Consider the following 24,232-nt stretch of genomic DNA (forward strand, 5'->3'; position numbering starts at 1 on the left):
AGGGGGATTTGCTGTTAAATCCATTAATATCCCGTACCAGAATGATTTTTGTTCGGGCGGTAAATCGGAAACGAATGCAGTTATGTTATATAATGTATATCATCTCGTCAGTGGTAGACACATAGTATTTGATTATATATTCTCCTATACAAAGCCATGATTTATCAAAGAAGATTATGTCATTCAATTCTATGTCAAAACTATGTCACTACTTTAAGACTATGTTGTTCAGTGTCATGCAATGTCATGCCGCGCATGACATTCGTGTCCTACGCTTTTCGAATCTGTGTACTGAATCGAATTCAACCGTAAACTCTCTCCTAGTAGCTTGGCAATATCACGGAAAGAGGCACTGAGTTCTGTTGTACCAATAGTATGCCATTTCTCAGAGTCGCTCATGTGATTATGTAGGTTCAATACTGGCTGCTGGTATTCCTATCCAGCCAGAACATGCTTATAAAAGAATCAAGAATATCAAATAATCAATACAGGTATATATGAAATAATTTAGAATTCGAGGACGCAGACTAGAATGTAATAACGGAGCTTGGTCTACTAAATGTATTAGCATTCTTGCCAATTTAAGAAGTCTTTATTCTCGCTAACAAACATTTTTAAGCCAACAGAGATAAATTGCCATAGAAGGGGGCATCTATTTATGAGGAACTTTACATTTTTTAGACGTTGCGGTAGGAAAGGCAATCTAGCTCAAACAGAGAGTGGGGGCGACATGTCAAAGATGAAATCTCCGTTCGGAATAATTTAGTTTTGGTTTAGCTTTATTATAATGGTTAATATTAAATTCCGATTTCCAAATTTGAAATCATTATTTCTGAAGCGTATAGTGCAGGTATCAACGTCATGAGTGTTATGCAAGAATCAAATTAATGGATTCATTTTAAAATGGCCCAGTTCAGGGTAGAGATGGTAAATAACCAAATTAAAATAAAATAGAGAGTAGTAGGGGCTATTAGTAAATAAAAGTTGTAGCTGCTTTCCTTCTAGGTGAAGAGCTTCTTCTAGGCTTTTCAAGATATCAAGTATAATAACTCCTTTCGTTCAAAGTATTTTCATCACATGTGCTTGCTTCACAGGAGGAATGCAAAATCATGCATGATGTTAACTCTGTAGCTGATGAACCCTAGTGATTCGTAATTAGTTATGCATCTAGTAATCCAGATGTGTTTCATTGTACTATGTGTTTGCTCTAATAATCCGCTTAATTAAAATTAATATTTCCTACGAAAGTCTGGACGTTGCCGTCAAAGCCGTCGGAGCAATGCTGCGTTTAACAGCGCATCAGAATTCCATAGTTTCTCACCTGTACATTGTAGTTCACATGGAAACTCTCTTTATTTAATTTTGTTAAGAGACATTCTTCATCAACATTATCAAGTTCAGCTTTTCACAATTAATTTGCTTCTTTTTACTCGTGTAAGAAAATTTCGAGTTAAATGATTAATAAAATTATTTGAAATAGTTAAGGGGACGGTAGACTATGTAAATAGTTAAAAATCGGCTGAAACTCCGAGTTTTTTTCTTTTGCTTTTGCGTTAACAATAATCAGTGTACTTAACTCCATTGCATGCAAAAACTGCATTCAAATGTTTTAATTTTTAAAGAAGTTATAAAGATTTAAAGCGTGTAAACAACACAACCATTGTCCTTTAGGTTTCGGAGAAAATGTAAACAAAATATGTTAACTGACATTTCCTGGCGTTATAATTTATTAGTCCAAAGGGATTTGAATCCCGAAGGACTATTAGTTTCGTTTTGGCATTTTGCGTCAGACTCATAAATGTCGGTTCACTTTTTAAACTGTTGCCACAAAATGTTAGAGTCCTGCATTATATTTGAAGAAATTAAATAATGAAAAATCTGCATAAATGTATGTATATTTCTCGTATTGTGATAAAACAACGGTACATAGAGTCATCGAATTTTGAATAACGTAATCCTCCAACGAATATGAGCATGTGGAAGACCAAATTTGAAATTTGAAATTTGTTTTATGATCGATTTCCTATTTTTTAAAACTTTGACGAATTTTTGATTAACAAACTCAAGGATTTCTAAGCGAGCAATGGCAACGTTGTGCAGAAAAAACATTTTTATCTCCAGCGCGTGAGTCTCTGTATCGGAAATTCTAAAGATATGCTCGTTTTAAAACTATTTTGCGATATTGCTGTTGCACTGGATCTTATGGTTTAAGTGCGAGGAACATGATATTTAATAAAGAAAGGTGACACACAAAATGTTAAAAAAACGCCCCTTTGGACGTAATTTAAAATCTGAAACATTTCAGATTTTTTTTTTTTAAATTTAATTCTTTATTATTCTGGATATGAATGCCAGTATTACCAACTTTTAATGAATTTAAATTTGGAGATGTAAGTGCTATAAGCATAGATCTAGAGTGAGCAATCTCGTTATCTTTAGTCACTGCAGAAAAGCCTGGTCGGCATCGCCTGAGCAATATTTAAAAAAAAAAAAAAATCCTGCTTGTTTAAAAAATATAAAATAGCAAAATATACTCTGCAACACTAAAAGATAATTTTAATGATGAAGGTAAAACGTATGAGTCGGATGAGATTTAACGTTTTCAATAGATTTAATCAATAAATTAGATTGTTTCTATCTATATTTTCGAATCACGTAAGGAAATTGTGATAGCATATTTATTTATATTATGTTTAATATTATAAGGCTAAAAATATAGAAATGAGAAGAAAATAATGTGTAATATGTACAAAATCCCCAGCTAAGGTAATCTGGGATTTCTCATGAACGTATATAAAGGTAAGTGTAAGGCAAAACTTTAAATGCAGTTTTTTAGCGGTCTTGTATTCCTCGAAAATGGGATCAAATATTCCCTATGTGTATTTAAAAAAAAAAAAAAAAAAAAAATGTAGTAAATAAACAAAGCTAATTTATTTCAGAAATTATATTAGCGAAACAAAAGTATATATTTTAAAATGTACATAATTAAATTCTTTTAACACCCCCCCCCGAAAAAAAAAAGAGAACGTTAGCCCTTGTATTCCTCCTATTAAGAATGTTGAACAGAAAATCATTCCTCAGAAGAGCTGAAAATAATTATGTGTTACTGAATTTCAAAACTCTGCTAATTAGTTTTTTGCAGTCGTTTTGTTCATGCATCAAGTATCTTCAGACACCCCAGCAAAATAAAACAATTGCCAATTCGAGATTTTGCCAAAAGTTACTAATCAAACTTCCAATTGAAAACCAGCAATACTTTTTACTTGAACACTATAGAGGCATTAGGTACTTTTTGGAAGCAGGTGAGATGAAAAACTAGCAATTCCTTCGCCGGGAATCGAACCATGGACCTCTGGAATACGCGCCCAGCATGCAGACCACTACACCAGGAAGGCACGCTATGAAGGCGGGAGAAATAACTTATAACACATCTGTTATTGTATAACTTAAATTAGTATAAAAATTTGTCTAATATGATATTGTTATATGTATATCTTCTTTAAAGTATATCAACGAAGCAATTTTAATAACTAGAAATTCCATTTCTATCAAATTGAGTTAGGTAAACAGTACAAAATATTTAGCTTCTAAAAGTGCAGCCACTTTTTTATTACATATGTTACTTAGAACTGCGGGTCCTTAATATATCCTTTGCTCAAAACTGCAACCAACCAAGTATTATCTCTCTATATCTTTTTTTACTATTATACATGAAAACGTTTTGATAAATGTTTGTAAATTATTTCTAACCCACCAAATGTTTTATTTCATTGTATAAATAAATTACTGTTACATGTGAGAGGCATTTACTATTCAAAATAAGAGGGAGCATCCGCGTTATGAATCTGTTAGGCAGAATTTTAAATTTATTTCAGAATTCCTGTTAATCGTATTAATACTAATCTAAAATTCAAATCATTGTATATGGCAGTTACCTGTGGGTTGTGGTTATTACTCAAATAGATATATAAAACAAACCACGTTATGTTGTAAGATTATTATTTGAAATTAACTAGTTATTTATAATTTTAGTCTTTACTATAACTTCTCCTTTCCGTTTCCTCGCCATAATACAAATCGGTTAGATAGTATTTAAACTGAGGTCTTGGGATTGAAAGAGAGAGCTTGTTTCTGCCTTTCGCATCACGTTACGTTGGTTCCTGCCAGCTCTGATAAGTTTGTAATTATTCGACTTTGCGTTATTGTTTCTGCCTTTAGTATCGTGTTACGTTGGTTCCTGCCAGCTCTGATAAGTTTGTAATTATTCGACTTTGCGTTATTGATGGCGATATTTAAATTTAATACGTCCGTTAGAAATTTTGAGCCAGCTTAGATTTAAATTAAGTTGTGCAGTCTTTGACTACTAGTGTACATTTTAAATTCATATTTGACCGTTACTTTAGTTCATTACCACGAGCTGTAGGTGATATTGGTAGCACAAGAACGTGCATTTACAGTAAGACCCCGCTTAACGCGGGGGATATGTTCCATCAAAGTAGAGCGTAATGCGAAACAGCGCTAAACGAGGCTATCTTTACATGTTAATATTGGGGTTAGGGGAAGATGGCTAGGAAATTGGTTAGGTATTAAATTTAAAAAGTATGTTTTTTTAATAAAAATAAAACCAAACATTTATTTCTTAAAGCCCAAATTAATACCACATTATTATTTCTTGCAAAAATAAAAACAAAATATAAATAACAAAACGAATATTCTTAAAAAAAACAAATAAAATTCTAAGTCAGTCATATTTAGTTAGCCTTCCGCGTTTTCAGTGTTCTGCCTTTTTGTGACAAAAGCATCTAATGTTGTTTGCCTTTTTCTTTTGCGTTGTTCTCTTAAAAGTTCTTCATAAACGGATAGAGCATCTCTAACACCACGCCTTACTTTTGAGCTCCTGTCAAAATTCGGATCATTTTCAATGAATTGATCCATTATTTCAGTTATGGTAGACAAACTCCTTTTTACAAACGCCATCGAAAGTTCTTTTTGCTCTTCTTCTGAATCACTGCTGTCAACATTTTTGTTTTCTTCTTGTTCAGTTAATTCCTTGAGCTCATCATTAGAAAGACTAGCCGCTGCTTCTTGAATTATTTCTTCGACATTTACCCCTTCAAAATATGTCTGTACAATACCGCACCAAACAAGAAATACAAGTACACTCTTTCGGATATGTATTTGAAACCTATCGCTGCATAATATTTCGGGGAATCCCCGCATGCTGCGAGCGATTTCGTGGAATCCCCTTGTTGAAATAAAAGAGCGCTAAACTGAAACAGCGTTAAGCGGGGTCTTACTGTATATTCTAATGTGTGTTTAAAAAAGTTTTATTTTAAGTGTTTCCCTAACTTTGTAATTACTTTCAGACATAGCCATAATTCGCTTCGCGTTTGTTGGGGTTCTCGACTGATCAACTTTTTCCAGATCAAGTAAAACTCTATAATGTCTTAAAATATTAATTTTTATGTCATAATTTATGGAGTTTTTTTAAAACAAAAGCTCGATGGTGGTTAGTGTAAATGTAGGGCCATTTGAAATCAAAGGAAGTAGAGTTTTGTTTTTACTGTTTTATTTGCGGTTTGGCGGATTTAAGACACCGTCTTAAATCAAACCTAAAAAAAGTCATTGGTGGGCTTTGGATGAAAATGGTATGCATGTCTCATGCTCTTTTGTTTTTGCTGTGAATATTCTTTCAGTGCTTGAAGACGCAGCGCAAAGAGTTGCGGTGTGACATTTATCTTTTGCTACTTGAACATCTCTCCTTCTCTGGCGCCCAATCCCGGAGGCAGAAGCATCCGCATTGGGGCGCCCCCTCAAGGTCTTACTAACCAGTAAGCAAAAGCGAGGGGGGAAAACGCGTGGCCAAATAAAATCAATAGTTGTGCCTCTTGGACCTTCGGTGACGAAAGCTTTCCACCACCTATAGCCTTTAAGTCTCTAGTTACCGCAAGAGAAGGAGAGTGGAGGTAGAGGGCCACCGGAAAGAATCGATTTTTAGCTCAGCCCGGGCAGATTCTTCTTGAGGGTTTTGCTTAACCTACCCCACCATTGTGTGTGTATCCCTTCCTTTTTCTTGCCATTGTAGGTGTGTTTGTAGTATTTGAGTAAAGGTTATGCCGAAGGAAATCTTCCTCCTGTGGAAAACATTTTATGAGAGAATGATGTTTGAAGTGAGCGGTCGGACGCGCACGAGCGCGTGCGTGCATTCTGGTTGGTGGTTCATGATAGGATGAAACTATAGACGCGCGTCTTTTTATTGGCGGATGAGATCTTTTGTTTCCTTCTACGTGGCTTTGGGTTGGTGGTCATCGTGAGTAGTGCCGCACCTGCTTCATTACTTGTAGCTCAGATTTCTCCGCTAACTTAATTTCTACCAGAACTGAAAATCTGCTAAAGGGGGCGTTATTCATTCGTTCACTTAACAACTCTTGCCTGTTAATTAAGATCACTAAGCGGGTTATATAGTGTGACATAGTTAATCTATAAAGTTATTTACGCTAACAGCTTTTGTGTATTGTTTACTCAATGGTAGCATAAGAATTGTGTGTGATTTTGAATTTTGCGCGACTTGGTAAACTTGGAGTTATATTTCTTTAGAACCTATCTCTGTCGCATATTGATAATTTAATTCTCACATTCTGAGATGATTTTATTCTAGATATGTAAAATTGAAAATTTGGATATCATTATTAATTTAGTCCAAGCTTGTTTGTATGGTAGTTAACGAATCTACTTATAAACCGAAATAATTATTGTATTTTACGAGTGGTGTTAAATTTCGAATCTTTTCAAGCTCTTGGCTGTTTGTACTGATAATTGAAACGGTGCTGTTTGTTTTTGATGATGGATTTATTTTCGCGTTCATTTTATCGGCTTGAGATCAATAACAGAAGGACAGTATAGTAATGATAGGAGAAAAAAAGATTCTTTAAAAAAAAAAAATGAAAGAAAAGAAAAGAATGTATGAAAGATTGAATGTCTTGAGGCGAAAAAAAAAGTCTCTTCGAAAAATATTTAAAAAATGTTTTAGCAAATGATAGATTAAATGTAAACAATGGGCCATTTAAATAATAAACTAAGCAATGATTTTTGAAAGATAGTCATAACTTATAATTCGGCTTATACGTAAAGCTGTATTTTAGACTTAAATTTAACATCACCTTCAATGACTGTAAATTTATGTTAATTATCTGTTCGAAAGGGGGAATATTTCTCTTCCCTCCCCGCCTATTTTTATGCTGCTCCATCAAGAATTCGTATAAGGATGATTAATTTTATATTTGCTGATTGAAATAATTAAATAGTATAATGTACGTTACTTTAATTGAAAAGTTCGTTTAGAGATAGAGATAATTGTTTATGACTTAATTAATCATTGGAAACTTCCGAAACGAAAGATAACGCGTCAGGGAATAAAGAAAAAACTAACAGTCTCCTAGCGTTAAAATTATAGCTTTCTGTATTCCGGCCGTAAAGTGTTTCTTTTGGCATAAATTAATCTCTATGTGAAAGTTCCAATGAACTGCAAATGGATGACTTGAGCTCATAGTTGCGTCAGATTTTTGGCACCAGATGGCAGCAGAGTGACTGACGTGTGATTTATAAGCTGTCTTTTAAGTTGAAAATTTTCTGTAAGCATACATTATTATATTGCTTGAATGTGCAATTTTTCTCGCTACCAGACATAATATTTCAAGGTTTTATATTACTGATTATCATTAATTATTATCTTATTTCTCATTACTTGCTGCTGTTTAATTTTTTTCCGTTACTTTCGTATGCGCTGTTTTATTTTCGTAGCTCGGCAGCGGAAATTGTTTTCGCCTGTATGTTTTCTTTCCAGAAGATAGAGTTTGCATGCGGAAATTCCGCTTTACAGGGAAACTTATATGTAGGTATTAGTTTCAATATGACGATAGTTTTCGTGTTTATGATACGTAGCTATTAGTTTTCGAATTAAAAATCCCGTTTTACGGGAAGACTTCAATACAGTAGTCAGTATCTATTATTATTCAAGAATTGTTTCGAAAACATGTAAATTTTATTTATTCAAAAGAAATATTTCATTTTCTGGATTTCATTCATCTCAATGAATATTTCTTTTTCTCAAGTGCATGAGAAGTACTATCATTTTAAGGGGTCAGGTTCCTTTAGTGTGTCAATATATGCCGAAAATATAACCCATTTTTAACGTTCAGTGTCATTGTAAACTAATTGGTGAAACACCGTAAAATTATGTGTTTTTGTTTCGACATGCTTGATATTTTACTTGTTTTATTATTTTGTAACTCAAGTGTACAAATAACAAAAAGTTACTCCTTCGTCATCGGCATAAAATTGTAATATGCACTGCGCATGGCTTTATAGATAAAGGAAATCTGTATTTTCAGTTACCGCTCCCTCGAAATTGGGGAAAAAAATTGTAGTTCTTTAATGTCTCGCTTAAAAAATAATTAAATCATATTTTTTTAAATAATTTAAAAGGTAGTATTATTTATTTTTGAGACACCAAAATTATCTATATTTTAACATAAATGTAGTTTTTAAAATTTTTGTGTGAAAAGCAAAAATATGGTCATTTTATTGCTCGCACTATATTTATACAATCAGTCAAAATTTCTTTAAGTTCTGAAAAGCGGTTTCGGAGAAATCATGCGCGTAAGCAGGAAAATTAATCTTACATTTAAGATGTAGTTACCTTCTGAAACTTGGAGAGTGGAAATTTTCATGCGACTAGCCCTCTAAAATAGATAATATAAAAATGAGTAATATATAATAATTTTAATGAGTTCAGCTAATGTAATTAATACTTAAATAAAAATACTTAAATGTTTTTAATTGGATATATCATGAATTAATTATTTTTATTTAAATCCATCAGATTAATATGAAGAACTGCATTTACTGCATTTAAATCTCATTGTGATCTCTCAGGTCATCTATATTATTTGTTTAAGCAATATAGATGACCTGAGAGATCACGTGATTTATCTGTATCAAACAAGGTTTTTTTCTTCCTCTTTTTCTTTTGCGGAAAGTATTGCATTGAAAAATAAGTGACCTCGGAATCTTGTAAGCGCATATTTTCTTAAATTATTTTTTTTGTTTTTTTAAATCATGAGTTTTGCTGAAATGCAAAAGTAAACAAACCGCCTGGCCTTTAAATTGCAAATGTTTAAAGCTGTTTTCTAATCATAACCTTGATTCTAGAGCAAATTTTTACGTTGGATTTATATTAAAAGGGCTTGCAAAAAGTCGAGTTTTAACATAAAAGCATAAAAAAAATTGGTTTCTTTTAATTTTTAATGGTTTCTGACCCCATTCATTGTAACAGCTATTATCATTAAAGTTCCCTTTTTTTCCTGTATATATGTGAGAACTTTTTGTAACATCACATTGTTTTGATATTTTTTTTTATCTTGAGAGTGAGTTCGCTTCTAAATTTCATCATTTAATAAATATTATGACTACATACTTCCACTTTGCTTTGGTTTCTTTTTTACCAACTGTTTCGTAAGTATTAAAATTCAAATTTTATGAGAGAAATATTTAATCGCATTCTTGATTTTAAAAGAAAATTTAATTTTGCATTTGGCAACAGTTTGTGATAAAGCAACAAAGAAAGTTCTCAGCGCGTGTGCCTTCCAGTGTTTAAACGTAACTTTTTATACTAATGCCTGTATTTGAATACGAGATTTTTTTAATTTTGAATCATGCTAGTTAATTGCTTTAAGTTTAAAAGTAGTAAAAACTCTGGGATTATGATGTAGAAATTATGTTTTTATTGTTCTATTGTGACTTGAGCTTCCGGAAGTTTAAACTCTGTTAAGCATATGAGAATGCAAAATGTCACTTTCAAATCTTATTTATAGACCAAATCGGTATTTCAGTCAATGTAATTGAATCAAAATTTTCTTGAACGTTCTATCTTCAGGGTAATGATTCACTTTTAAAATTGCATCTATAATAGAAGTCATTTGTCTTGTAGTATTATAATTTTCTGATAATTTAACAGATTTTCTGGCGATTTAGATATCAATTTTCTTAAAAATACAGGTAACTAGCAGATTAAAATCAGTAATTGTTCAGTTCATTATTGATTCATTCATTAATTGAGTTTAATATTAATTTTTTAATTATGTTGTCAAAATATATACTGCAAAATATTTCTTAAAATTTGCTTAAAATGGCTTTTGTACATTAATTTTTAATTCTATCTTTTAATAATTAGCTTGTACATTAATGTTTCTCCTTACTTATCACGTGCTACTTTCCATTTGGTATGCAGCGTATAATTTCAGAAATTCCATTTTACTGAGCACCTAACGTCGGAATTAATGACACTAACAGGTTGACAATTGCTTTTGTTCTTGCGTAGACTTTTGTTTTTTCTTTATGCTAAAAAAATGAAATTTTTGATTTAGGACATTATTGTAGGCTACATGTCATGTATGTAAATAAAAGTATTTAGCTTTATGTTCATAGTCATAACTGAAAAAAAAAATACACACACATACACACTCCAAGAAAATTACATATTTTCTATTAACCCTTTGCGGCACAGTGTGTCCGGTCTGGACACACCTAAAAATTTTCTTCTGTACGCACAGAAAAATTGAATAAAAAAGGATTTATAGGTTACTATAGGTTACTCTGAACTTTCTTTATTTATAGTAGATGGCAGCTCAACACAAACCAATCCGTATATTTTATCCATGTTTAGTTTTTTAAGACCCTCCTTTTTCAAAGAAATCTTCCAGGTCATTTTTAGGGTATAAAAGCAATCGTTTGAAAGAAATTTCTATGTTATTTTTTGTCTGTATGCTAATCTCCTTATTCTATATTAGTTTTAAATTTTTACCTTGAAATCTTGCCTAAAATTAAACGGCGAACCCTAGGTGTGCCCAGACCGGGCTCACCGATAATTTAGGACAACTGAGTCTGTATTCTTTGTTTCTCTGCATCTCATCGGTCAGTGCATTGACAACAATGCTCGTTTCAGCACTCTTTTCGAAGCTCTATTCAATCAGTGTGCTTACAGAAATAAACGATAAGTGCTATCTTCACAAAATTTTACTTGTGTACTCCTCTAGGCCTAATTAGACTGCCTACCTTTTTTTTTTTTTTTTTTTTCCTTTTCTTTATCAAAACTCCGACAAAAGGTAGCGTGCCAGAAAGGGTTAATATCTGTCACAGAAAACGCGTTTTAACTTGTATTATATTATGAGAATGTTTTAAATCTCATAGTGTCCTAGTGTTGACATTAGAACTACCTACAGCTTAGTTTTATATTTTTTCACTTTACTTTAAACATCTTTACCGCAGCGTCCTTCATCTAGTGGCATTTGAAATGCAAGTTATTTCATTTACTTTTCAAATTAATACTATGCATTGCTTAGTAAACTGTGAAATTTAAAAGTATTATAGGTGTTCGAAAGATCGGTTTTTAAAAAAAGAATAATCTTTTTTAGTGTTATCACATTTTGAAAAAGTTTTTAAAAATATTAAATTCTGCAGATACGTAAATAAAAGCTAATGTGAATTTCAGCCTCTGTGTTATTTTAAATAATTGTTTCAAAATATTCTAAGATCTATAAATCGACATCAATCACTTTAAAATGTAACGTTTAATATGTACAATATTTACAGATCATTAATCAAAACATGGTGGTTCAGTTGACAAATAAATCTATATGCTTTCATAATCGAAAATCAAAATCTTTTAAATAGGAACCGAAGTGTTCCTAATCAAATAGTGTGCGAACCATCAGACATCCATCTATCGAGCTGCCGGTGGAGAGTCTATGGAAATTCAGAAGGCACGTCGCTTCGCGTTAACACGCAACGCTAGCGCCATGCATCAATTAATCAAAATAATTTCCACAATCATTTTTATGTAGCACCAGACCGCTCCACCAGGACAGTAGTGAGTGACTCTTGACTACCGTACCGAACGGTCCGGTTTCAAATCCCGGAGAAGCCACGGATGTTTGTAAATGTAGAGTGTCTGTACAACATGGTGGCACTGTAAATAGGTGGCGAGCAAGAAGTCCTCTGGAGAGGTTGGTAGTTCTCTATAGATGGTTGAGGGGACGATTGAAGCACCATTTTATAAGTTTAGAGGGAACGTACAATAGAAAGCAAAGGATTGCATATTTTAAACCGTAATAAAATATCATGTTTAAAGTCTTTCATTAACTGTGTATTGTAAACTGTGACCAACCTTTTGGTATACGTTTAACGACTTATTAGTATATCTGATGTACAACAGAAAGTGTGAAACAACACCCTTTATTTAAAACTGAATAAGATGAACAGAAGGCACTTCTGTTGCTTACAAATCTGCCAGCATTTATGGCGAGAGCCTGGCCATAAATGCTTGGAGTAACTAGTAATCAAAGGCTTCACAGAGCAAAGTGGCTTGGACCGGCGTGAATTTCACTGTCGGCAAGTGTAATGAAAGGCCGAAACCTGGAACACTTATCTTAGAACAGCAAACCTAATAACGTGGCTTTGAAAAGGTAGACCACATTGTGACTTAACCAACACAAAAACCTCACTAGGAATACACGCAAACTCATTGGAAGAGGGAAAATGGCCAAAGAGAAGTGACAGTAAAGATTCAAAACATAAAATAACTGGTTATTCAAATCAAAGAAACCTCACAAATAAATAAATTTGTTTTGCTAAGAATCTCGAATGGCTGAGGTGGCATAACGTTGGATTTAGTACTGAATTCCAATTCTAGCAGCTTAATTAGTTTAAATTTCGATTTTCGTAAGTTTCTTGTTGTATGATGTCAATGCGAGTTAGTTATTTCTGTCGAAAACTATCCATCCTTTGAATCAAGTGCTTGCCATGCATTTAACTGGAAAGTTGTGTCAATAGCCAGCGTATACATTGACGCATTCGTAAGGAATTATCGATGCCTAAATCATCTAATCGTCTAATATTAGCAACTTTGATTGTAATACACGAAAATTCGTTATACTAGAAAATGAGCATGAGCAGTTTTTCTTTAAAAAAAATATACATTATTTTCTTATCAGAATTTTGTTTTGGCTTTTGTATGATTGCGGTATTCTGCTATTACACTTTCCCTGAAATAAATATGTAACAAATTTATTACTTCCTATTTATTTCCCTTTGTACCGACTTCGTAACTCATATATGTAACCATTATGTTTCACGGGAAGGATTAAATTGAATAAGGCGAGCGAAATCGAGTAGCTGTAAGAGTTCCTCAAGTGTTATTCAGCTTGAGTCAGTTCTTATGCGAAAGGATACAGACTTCTCCTCCCCCCCCCGTTGAAAGAGGACGAATGTTGCCATTTCTATGCGCCAGAGGGCGCAGTGTACCTCGAACGATCCATCGAAAAGCGCGTTCGCGTCGTCTTTCGTCTGCTTCCGAAAAATGGAAGCGCCGAATACGAGATTCGCGAATTCTAAGCAATCACTATTTGTCTGTTTTTTCCCGCCTCTTGTGAATCCTGCTGGAATGGCGTAGTTGTTTCAGAGAAGTACGCGATACAGACTGTAGAAAGGATAGTCGATCATTGAATGAGCGACTGTATTTTTTTTTTTTTTTCCCCGAAAAGAAAAAAAAGAAAGTGTGTGAAAGTAGTGCTGTTTTTTTCCTTTCGGCTTTTTTGGATTAGAGTAGCACCTGTGCTGTTTTGTAGAATTTCTGAAGAATGCAGCGCATGGCGGGATCTGCGAGATTAGAATGCACTCTTCGACGTTTCAGCGGAGTTCCTTTAACTTTGCCGCTCTTCAGGAATCTCACATGCAGGTAAGGTACATCTGTACAAAGTTTATGAAATTCCCCGGTTTGTTTGTTTTTACTTTGCTTCCAATGTTTGTTTATAAGTAAACGGTATTTTGTTTGTATATAAAGAGTGTTTCTTCTTGTTTATTGCACATTTTTGCGATGGTGATTCTTGAAGTACACATCCCCCCGCTTCATAAAAGTTATATATTTCGCGTAATGTATTGGTGCTTTTATCCATCTTTGAATTTATTTGTGAAAATAATGCAGAATCTGTAAAAGCTGAAATAGATAATTAAATTCGATAATTAAATATTTTAATCCATTAAATTTAATTTTGATTTATTTATATTTACTACTTTTGGTTTATTTATTGACAAAATTAAAAATTAAGTTAATGTTTTCAAATTACACACATTAAGTAATAAAATAATTTATATATAGCCAATTGGGACTCGTGCTAATGTTCTGTACAAAGTTATTCAATGCTCATGATCTTTAATCCATTCAATATGCCCTTTAATTATAATTAAACTCCGTTATTAATCATTTTCGACGTCTTTGAGATAGAGTCCATAGGTTTTATTGCATATAGAGAGTGGTAAAAAAAGTTATTTTAGTACGAAAATAATATATGTGATTGCTGCAGAATGACTATTCCGTTTGTTATCATCAAACTTTTCAGTAAAAACAAAAGCCCCCAAAATGAAACAAACCTTATGTGAGGTAACAGCAATCCTGCCAGTGTATATTGAAAAATATAACAACATAGAAAGAATAATTGGGAAAATCTGAAAGAAAGAAATAAGGTCATCAGTCTTCATATTTAATTGTTAAACAATAAAATGTTTTTATTCACCGAAAATTAATAAATAACATAATGCTAATAAATTATAACAAATAAAACAAAAAAAAAATACGCATTAAAAGTTTACGTAACCAACTTCTCGTAACCAATCTTCCAAAAAAGAAATCTGAAAGTTTTCAGATTTTATATTACGCCCAAAAGGGCGGTTTTTGTAACGTTTTCTGTGATACATTTATTAATTAAATATCTTCGCACTTAAACCACATATAAATTAAATTCAAAAGCAGTATCACAAAATATTTAAAAACAGCATTTTCGGTAGACAGTCTCTCGCGCTGGAGATATATCCCCACCCCGTACAGTGTTGCCATTGCTCGCTTTGGAATCGCTGAGTTTCTTAATCAAAAATTCGTTAAAGTTTTACAAAATTTCAGATAGATAATAAAACAAATACGAAATTCAGAATTCGGGCTTCCAAGTACCCATGTTCAGTTGCAAGACTACATTATTTAAAATTTGGTGGCTCTAGGTACCGTTGTTTTTTCACAGTGCGAGAAACATTTATGCATTCATGCAGATTCTTCATCATTTAGTTTCTTTAAATATAATATTTGGTGGCAACAGTTTGAAAAGTGAATCAACGAGTGAGTTAAATGACGCAAAATCAAGTGAAGAGTGAATCAAGTGAAAAGTGAAGAGTTAAATGACGCAAAATGCCATTTTGAGACTAATAGCCCTTTGAGTCTAACGCCCCTTTGGGCTTTAAAAAACAAAACTTCTTTAGGGATTTAAATTTCTCTTGCTCGCCATCATAAAAAACGCTCGTTATAATCAGTGCGGATATAACATACGCACTGGTTTCATGAATCTTTTTAAATATGAGTTAAATTCGTTAAAATCATGCAAAAAGTCAAATTAATAATATTCTAATTCAAGATTCTGGTTTCGAGGTGCACAGATTCTCCTTCAGGATTGCAAAAATTATTATATTTTATGTAATTATTATAAGGCATTACAATCAAATTTCTTTTTATTATAAATTAATATTAATACCAGGCTTATGTGAAACTAACTATTAACTAAAAAATAAAAAACGACATGTGATATTCTGTAATAATTTGCGTACGTATTATAATAGGCAGAAAGAAAGTAAAAACGATCGATTAAAAAAAAAAAAACTCAGGATCTAAATTTTATTTAAAATATTGAATAGAATAGAACTGCAGTGATAATTACTGCTAGTAAAAAAATAGTGTTTAAAAATGGTTTAATATATAAGCTATTAAAATATAATCTTATAAATATCGTGTAGATATACTAAATTCATATACATGGTTTTTTATGATGTCACCTCACAATTATACGCTTTTCCCTGGATTGAGAGGGGAGAATAATATAAAATATAATAATTATTTCTCAATATCGGTTTAAAAATTTTTGATTCAGTGTATTCGGTCACTTACCGGGAGTCAATGTGTCAATGGGAATTCTGTTATGGATCGATAATTCAGAAACTTTTACTTTGTGTGGAATAAGAATTAAAATTGATTTCTTCTGTGTAAATGATATCGCTTCGGATTTAGTAGCAGTAGTGGGGCATGAATATAATTACAGAAGCAGTTGTAAAGTATTTAAAAGTATTTTAAATTGCTGACTGCTTTCTGTGTGTTTTATTTATTATATGTATTAAGCAATCTTTATATGCATATTTCTATTATGTACAATAATTTGTACATATTTGAGATAATAAACTTATATACTGCTTTTTTGGGAGCAGTTTTTTACTATAAAAAACCGATCTTTTCCTCTCTTTTCTTTTTGTTTTCCCCTTTCCTTTTTTTTTTTTTATTTACTTTGTTTTAGCATTGTGTGTTTAATTTGTTATGAAAATGTGTTGTGTATACTCATAACGAAAAAAAATTGTGTTTCATGTCTGAAAAAATCATTCTTTTCCCCCTCAGAATCAATAATTTTTAATAATTGAAAATCTCTTTCCTTCCAGTATGAAAAATCTCTTCTTGCTTTCATAACTCTTTTCATCGTAGTTTTCGTTTTCTGAGTTATATTTCAGTCAAAGTACAAAAGTGTAAAATACTATATCAAAGCAAGTTTAATTAGAACGGAGTGACGTGAGAAGTTGTTAACTTTATTAATGCATCTGGCATGTATAACGTTGAAAAATAGGGCCTCATTTTCATTTAAAATGAGAGTTGTTTCTGGAGTTGATAAAACTTAAACGTTTTACTTTTTTAATCAATTTAACAATGGGATTCGATTGCATTATTTTATTTAGGTAAAGAACATAGCGCTATCTGCCAAAGTTTGAATATGGTATGAGTAGAAAGTATAAGTCTGCTATTTCATTTATCACCAGCCTTTGAGGTGAAGATTTTCGGATTGACAGATCTTTAAGTGTCTCCATTCCAAAAAGACACTACCATCATGAAGTCTAAATCTTATCCAGGATCCAAACTTCAACCTAGCGACGTCGGGTGTGTGACAGGCCATTTAGCGAATAGCACGTTTAATCGACAACACATTTAGACGACACCACGTTTACTGACAACGTGTTCATTTAGGGGGGGGGGGGAAATGGCGTCAATGTTTTAGTATTGACGTAGTAATTATAGTAGTAATAATTTTCTATATATCAAAATCAATAAAAAATAGATAGATTTTGATATATACAAAATTATTACCTCAAATAAACGTGGTCCGACTGAGTGAACAATAAAGTTTTCATGGCAGCACAGTTGCTCACCCAGTGGTCTGTTGTCTCCTGTCAGTGTTTTAGTAAAATTTATCCGTATCTATCCGACAGCTGTTTAATTTTTCTATGAATTGCAAAATACTGGGATTCTCCATAAGTTCTTGCATACTCAAAAAGGAGAAATAAACAAATGTTTGATGAGTAATCACAGTTGGACACTTAATCATAATTTTGCCTTTGGATTTTCAAAAAATTATCTGTAAAGTTTCCTTAATAAATGGAATTTCTATAAAACCTTTTCATGTAAGTAAAAGTTTTTATTCTTTAGTTAATGACACTAATTTTCCTTTCTTCTCAAGACTTTCAAAATTCTTATAGCTTTGTCTTTTCACGTTTCATTGTTATTTCCATCGCCAGATTTAACTACATTCGTTTTCGGTTTTCTCCACCGATTGGTTTTCGCATAAAATCTTTTCGCTCCTCCCACTGCTGAAATTTTCTTTCCTTGTCCTGAAATGGGACCTATATCTGATCCCTTTTTGCTTTTCTATGTTAAGTAATTCTATGTTTCTATGTTTTGCTTTTCTATGTTAATGTTTTTGCTTTTCTATGTGTTCTATGTTAATGATTTTGCTTCTCTATGTTTTTCTATGTTTCATTCTTTTATTTTAATTAAATAAAAGCAAAAATGGAGTACTTGTTCATAAACCTTCTCATTGCTCACCATAGAAACGCTTTTTTTCCATATAATTATGGAAGAAATTTATTGAAACATTGCCGCATAATTTCATCGAAATGTACACGTTGTCAGTGTGTTGTCGATTAAACCTGCTGTTGGCTAAATTTCTTGTCAACTTAATGCCCTGTTGGCTAAGTGGTCGTGTCAGCTAAATGACCGTGTCGGCTAAGTGTACCTGACACTAAATGTATCCTCGGCTAAGTGTCCACAATCGAGCGCCATGTACCTTCGACCCGCACTAAAAACTATATCGTCTGGAGCGAACGTTAACAATGATATAGTGTTATTCTTGGCATGAAATATTCGAAGATGTTTTTTTGCTCTTAATGGAAAAGAAGAATATTGGTCAGAAATTAAAGTATGAAAGACTGAAATTGCATCATTAGTCATGTACGTAAAGATGAGAACCTCGCATAAGAATTTTAAAGTAAAAGTATTCTGCGGTATAATTCCTGTAGAAATACTGTTCAAAAATAAATTACAGGGGAAAGGGGAACTTTGGCTTATAGTCTGTTGTTTCAATAAAGTTTCAGAAGGTTTAAAAAAAATTTAAAATATAAAAACTGTAAGCTGATCTCGGTGTGTACATTATAATGTAGCACCTGAAACAATTTTAAGCTGAGCATTTGCAATAGGTCTACTGCATAAAAAATTAGTTTCCGAGGACTACTGAAGCGTAAATTTTGTTACTCTAGAAAATACCTACAAAGGCAGCCCTATCGAATAAGTGCAAGTCAATTTTGCCTGTACAGAGGAACAAAACGACGCTTTTTAATTAGGCGTTATCAAAGTTCAAGAAGGAAAGAATCGTCGGAATGATAGAAGCCGGGTGTAACCCATCACCTAGGCCATTCTGACTTTACTGTGAGGAGGTGATGGGATCATTGGACAGAAGAGGGGTAGATGATGAGACCCTCGGCAGATCGTAGCCGAGAGGACCATCACATCACCCAACACGCACATACAGCACCAACTGCAACACTGTCTGCCATCCGGACTCAAGCAGCACTTGTGGCCTCTGACTATGTGCATATCATCGGTAGGCGCCTTTCTGAACGATACTTGATTATCGTTCAGAAAGCGACACCTCTTTCGTGTGTAACCAGTGACATTCTCCCACGCTGGAATCCGTTTGAAGCGGTGTTGCTCTAGACAGAATTTAACCACAACCGAATAGAACCACGCCGAATTAGCAACGAATCAAGATTGAATTTGGACAGTGATGACAACCGTGTACTTGTGTGGAAGCCCCCTGGCAAATGCCTCAATTCTACCTTCGCTTCATAACGGCACACCGTTCCCACAGCTCGAATGACGGTGTGAGGTATCGTCGCATACGACACCCGATCATTTTTTATATTGATCCATGGCACCGTGATAGGCGAGAAGTATGTTTGTGACATCCGTCAACCACATGCATTGCCATAAACGGCAGGATTTCCAGGAGGTATTTTTGACAAAAAAAGCTCGGCCATACAAAGAGTTTCATAGGAACACCTACCCTGCCTTACCGATCCTCAGATGTATCACCTATCGAGCATGTAATGTGACCACCTGATACGGTTAAGTTGGACAGCCTATGCATTTGGTCGAATTAGTGGTACTTACTGCAACTGTGAAATGAGATGAAGCAGGACACCATATGGGATTTGAATGCCTCAGTGGCTGCTCGTATCGCCGTATATAAGTCTCCATTGATTTGTAATTTTTCCTGTGATAAATTATCCTTGTGCTTTGATTTGGTAATCATTTACTTATATCAGCGTCGCACTCACATGTATAAAATTTCGCTCGTTTCCGACAACACTTGCTTGGCGCGAAAGCTTTTATTGCAATGAATGTATACGCATCGTAAATTAAAGCCATGTATGTATGCCTTATGTATTTACTGAATGAAGAAAAGAATTATCTAAAACTTGGCATTCGTTTTGCTATATCCCTTGCTCACAAGGGTGTGTAACTTGATTCTGAGTACTTAAAATAATGCAAAAAGAGCTCCAAATTTCCCGCGAGGTGTATTCAGTTTTACCGATGGTCACTACGTTGAGCCTTGTTCCAGATTTGCACTTAAAACGTAAAAAGCTTGTGATATTTTGAAAGGAATTTGCAATTTTGGGGGCAGAGAACTCATTACTAAGATCTGGAATGATGCTTAAATTAACCGTAATTTATGATTTTTAAAAACTAATCCCCGACTTTGTTAGGAATGTTCTGCGAATGCGAAGTTTAAAATACCAAATCTTGCTGAAATTATTTCTGCTGTTTAAGGATTTGAAAATGAAGTGAACGTAAGTGTGCACGAAGTGAAATATATGGTCGGTGAAGGCTGTGAGATCTTGACAGTACTAGATATTGTTGTTGGACTTCTCAAGAGGAGCTACACGAAAGCTGCAAGAGGAGCTAAAGAACACGAAGAAAAAGTTAATCTGATAAATTTTGATGGCTCTGAGCACCAGAGACTGCTTTATTTTGCTTCGTGACTGGTAATTTTCGATATTAAAATACGACGGTGTGGAAATTTTGTCAGTGCAGACAACAATAGGCCTTCTTAGTAAAAGAATGACTGATGAAGTTGCCACAATTTGTATTAGGCTTGTAAAGTTAAGACTATGTCCGTGGAATAGCAAAGTTGGCAAGGACAGGTCAGTGGAACATTTAAAAAATTGCCAAACTATACAGTTATGGTTTAGTAAGCTAAGCTTGAATTTATTGATGTGTTTTAATTTATTCAAGTGTTTTAAGTGCAAATACCTTTGCGACGTCTGTGCCATTTTGCGTGTAAGAATGTCAACATTGCTATCAACAAATAAAAGATATTTTCCAAAAGAAAATTGAAAATTAATGGAAATTTTATTATTATTTTAATAAATCGTGTTAAAACAGTGCATAATATGCCATTCATATCTGAAGCGTTTATTTTTACTGTACTTGTTCGTTAAATTAGAATTAACAGGGCGAAATTTATCTGTGTTTTCTGAATATCCGTCCGTTCCCTTCCACGGATAATGGGAAGTTCCGTGTAAGCTTAATTGAAAGAAGTTTTCTTTTTCTTTCAATATCATTATTATGATGAATTACCGGTTCCTACAACCACTTCTTTTAGTATCGTCTCTCCTGCCCTCGAGCGACCTCTTAAGTGGTAAACCACTTCTCAGCCTGTTCGATAGAATTGTTCCAAAGCTTTTAACCCTTTGACGGATGCTAGATTAAGTAATTCATTCTTCCCAAATACGCGCGATATCTGTCACTCGTAAATTTGTAATGCGAGTTGTGTTCGTTTGCGTCCACTGCGGTGCGTACCTGGAATGCGAGCTCAGCTCGTTGGTAACCATCAAAAGTTTAAGGAACGCAAGGTGAATCCAAATGTTATTAACAAACTTGGGTATGAATGCAATGAGTTCACCGTTGCAGTGTGATTTGATTCTGATCCTTCACAGGTACATTTAAGAACATTAAATAATATAAATGTAATACAAGAATACCATTGGAAGTAACTGAGGATCGCTGTCAATTCAATATCTCTTGGCATGCCTGAATACACCACTGTTTCCCATATTCAAGGGTGCAGAATTATAGGAAATCACGAATTGTAAGTTGTTACATTTCGATGACTTATTGCATTTGTTAACTTTCTCAGTAATCTTTAGTGCTGTCTTCCTTCCGAATTTCCCAACAACGAAAGAGTAGAAATTGCGTTTAAAAAATTGCGTTGCGTGTTGAAAAATATGCAATGCCTCTCGAGTACACGCCGAGTGTGCTGACCACTACACCACGAAGGCATGCTAAGAAGGCGGGGGGAATGCCTTATATACCCCCGCTTTAAAGGGCGGTTTAGGGAACTCAATCGCAAAATCCTGGTGGTGAAGAATCGTCATTCACCACCTTTAAGTTCGGGCTTTAAGTTTTTTATTTAACTCTTTATAATTATTTAATAATTTATTAAATGTCTATTTATCGCTTTACATTTCTTTTAATTTTATTATTGTGTAGAATCATTAGGTTATTTTGATGCTGGAGGCGTGAAAAATGAGCAAGCCCTCGACAGGACTCGAACCTGGACCTATCGAATACGCACCGAGTGTGCTAACGTTACGCCACGAATGCATGCAGAAAAAAGTCAGAATTAATTTTTTAGTTTTATTTTGAGTTATTAGTCTACAAGGGCTTTGTCCTTGAAGGACTATTCTTTTTGTTTTGCGATTTTGCGTTCACTGTCAATGTCTGTTTCACTTTTCAAACTGTTGCCACCAAATGTTAGAGTCCTCCATTACATTTGAAGAAATTTCGATTTCATATTTTGTAAAACTTTAACGAATTTTTGAGTAACAAACTCGACGATTTAAAAGCGAGCTATGGCAACACTCTACGGGGGGGGGACCTTTTTATCTCCAGTGCGCGGAACTGTGTAGCGGAAATTCTAAAGATATGCTCATTTTTAAATTATTTTGCGACATTGCTATTAAACTGAATTTTATGGTTTAAGTGCAAAGAACATGATATTTAATAAATAAAGGTAACACACAAAACGTTAAAAATAGTCCCTTTAGACGTAATTTAAAATCTGAAACCTTTCAGGTTTTTTTTTTTTTTTTTTTTTTTTTTTTTTTTTGACTTCCTTTCTGACAGTGTTCCATGAACCCCTTCTAATTTTAGAAATTAAGCCCTGTTACTAATAATATGTGAATCATAAATTCAGCTTTTTTTTTTTTTTCGTAAGAAATTTAACGAATATCAGATTGAGATCTGAATAACAAGATCAGATTTTTCTAATAATTTTTTTTTTTTTTTTTATAAAATGTTTGAGAAATAAAAGAGAGCATTCTCAGTTTTTAAAAATTGTATGAAATATAAATACATCTTGCTCTTAAATAGCCACACCATTGCTGCAATGGCAGGTTGCGTGCAAATTAAATAAGTCAGCAAATTAAGCTGAAAATTTTCCTTCCACGTGGATTTATACACTTTGAAATTGGTAGTATATTCAAATCGAAAAAAAAAATTTTCCATATAAAGTACAGAATCTCAATTCAGAATTACTCATAAACATTTTGTCAGCTTTTTTTATTATTTTTATTTTTTAACCTGTGACTATTATACAAGTTTATCTTATTTAATGATACTTAAATCCTTCGGTGGCCCTTTGGACGATTACGTTTGAAAGTAGTTACCAGTTTGTTATGCGCTGAAAGTCTCTAAAAATATATTCCTTGCGCACGGATGCTAACATTTTCACTTTTTATCTATTTTTTAATCTCCATCTTCTTCCTTCTCCACTTCATCTCCCGAATTTCCTGCTGAAATCGATGCTGTCCATTTACGATAGCAGGAAGTTGAGTGTCAGGGGAGGAGAGGAGGTGGTCCCAAGTGTCCTCGAGGTTTGACATTTTGGTAGCCGGTTCGGAGGCTGGACTCTACGGGATACGCTGCGTAACCATGGTTACTAGTTCTCCGTTATGATCCCGTAATCGAATCAAAACTGCTCGTTTAAGGGGGTAAAAAGGAGAAGCAGTTTTAATCGCTTGCAAAAAGGTATTAGTAGAGTTCCTGAAGAGAAGGAAAAAAGTAGAAATGGAAAAATCTGGCCTAGTATTAAATTGCTTTCAAACTTTTATTCCACGCGGTGGTGGTTAGTTCGTATATTTGTTTCGTTTTTATTTAAAAAGGAAAAAAATTAGAATCCGTTTAAAATCGTGTTATAAATATCTTTAAAGTAATGCTAGTGGGGAAAGTTTTAATGGATTTCTCCGCTTAAATTAAGACTTCTTGGGAATATCTGGAAAAATGGAAGATAGGGGGCGATTACAGTTACTTAACGCTTATGTACTCAAAAACGATTACTTTGTTTTTAATTAACGCCAGCTGAGATTATTATATATTTTTATTTTTACTTTTTCTCCCGGCGTCTGTGACGCTAAAAGGTAATATGAGTGCTAAAAGTCAGAAAGGAAAGCGGTAAAACTGTATGCACTGCTTAATTTTTACTTAAAATAGTTAATTAAAATAGTATGCACTGCTTAATTTTTACCTCTTGATTTAAAATTAATAGCAAAGAACAGACGGAGGATACACGAGTAAGCACGGAATTAAAATTAGGTTGCGCAGCCACCCGTCGATGTGGCAAAATTTGCATTTAAAGAAGCATATTGTTGCCAAATTGTAAAATACAAAATTTCCAACCTTGACGAATTTTTTCTTAATATCATAGAT

At 33.4% G+C, this 24,232-nt stretch overlaps 1 protein-coding gene across 4 annotated transcripts in view; it reads left to right on the top strand.

The window, feature by feature from the left end:
- Positions 1-24,232, top strand: part of LOC118185054 (zinc finger MIZ domain-containing protein 1-like) — a 547,573-nt gene that overhangs the window by 270,699 nt on the left and 252,642 nt on the right. Inside the window, exon 1 of one of the 4 annotated variants that reach the window (XM_085824221.1) lies at positions 13,426-13,792. The exons of the other annotated variants lie outside the window; for them this stretch is intronic. The gene's annotated coding sequence lies outside the window, so the exon portion shown is untranslated. Of the gene's footprint in view, positions 1-13,425; positions 13,793-24,232 lie in introns of those variants that run through there. 4 annotated transcript variants of the gene reach the window in all.

The sequence above is a fragment of the Stegodyphus dumicola genome, chromosome 9 (genome assembly GCF_044657685.1).
Source record: "Stegodyphus dumicola isolate Sdum_Otavi_A_Nest chromosome 9, ASM4465768v1".
Taxonomy (NCBI): Eukaryota; Metazoa; Arthropoda; class Arachnida; order Araneae; family Eresidae; genus Stegodyphus; species Stegodyphus dumicola.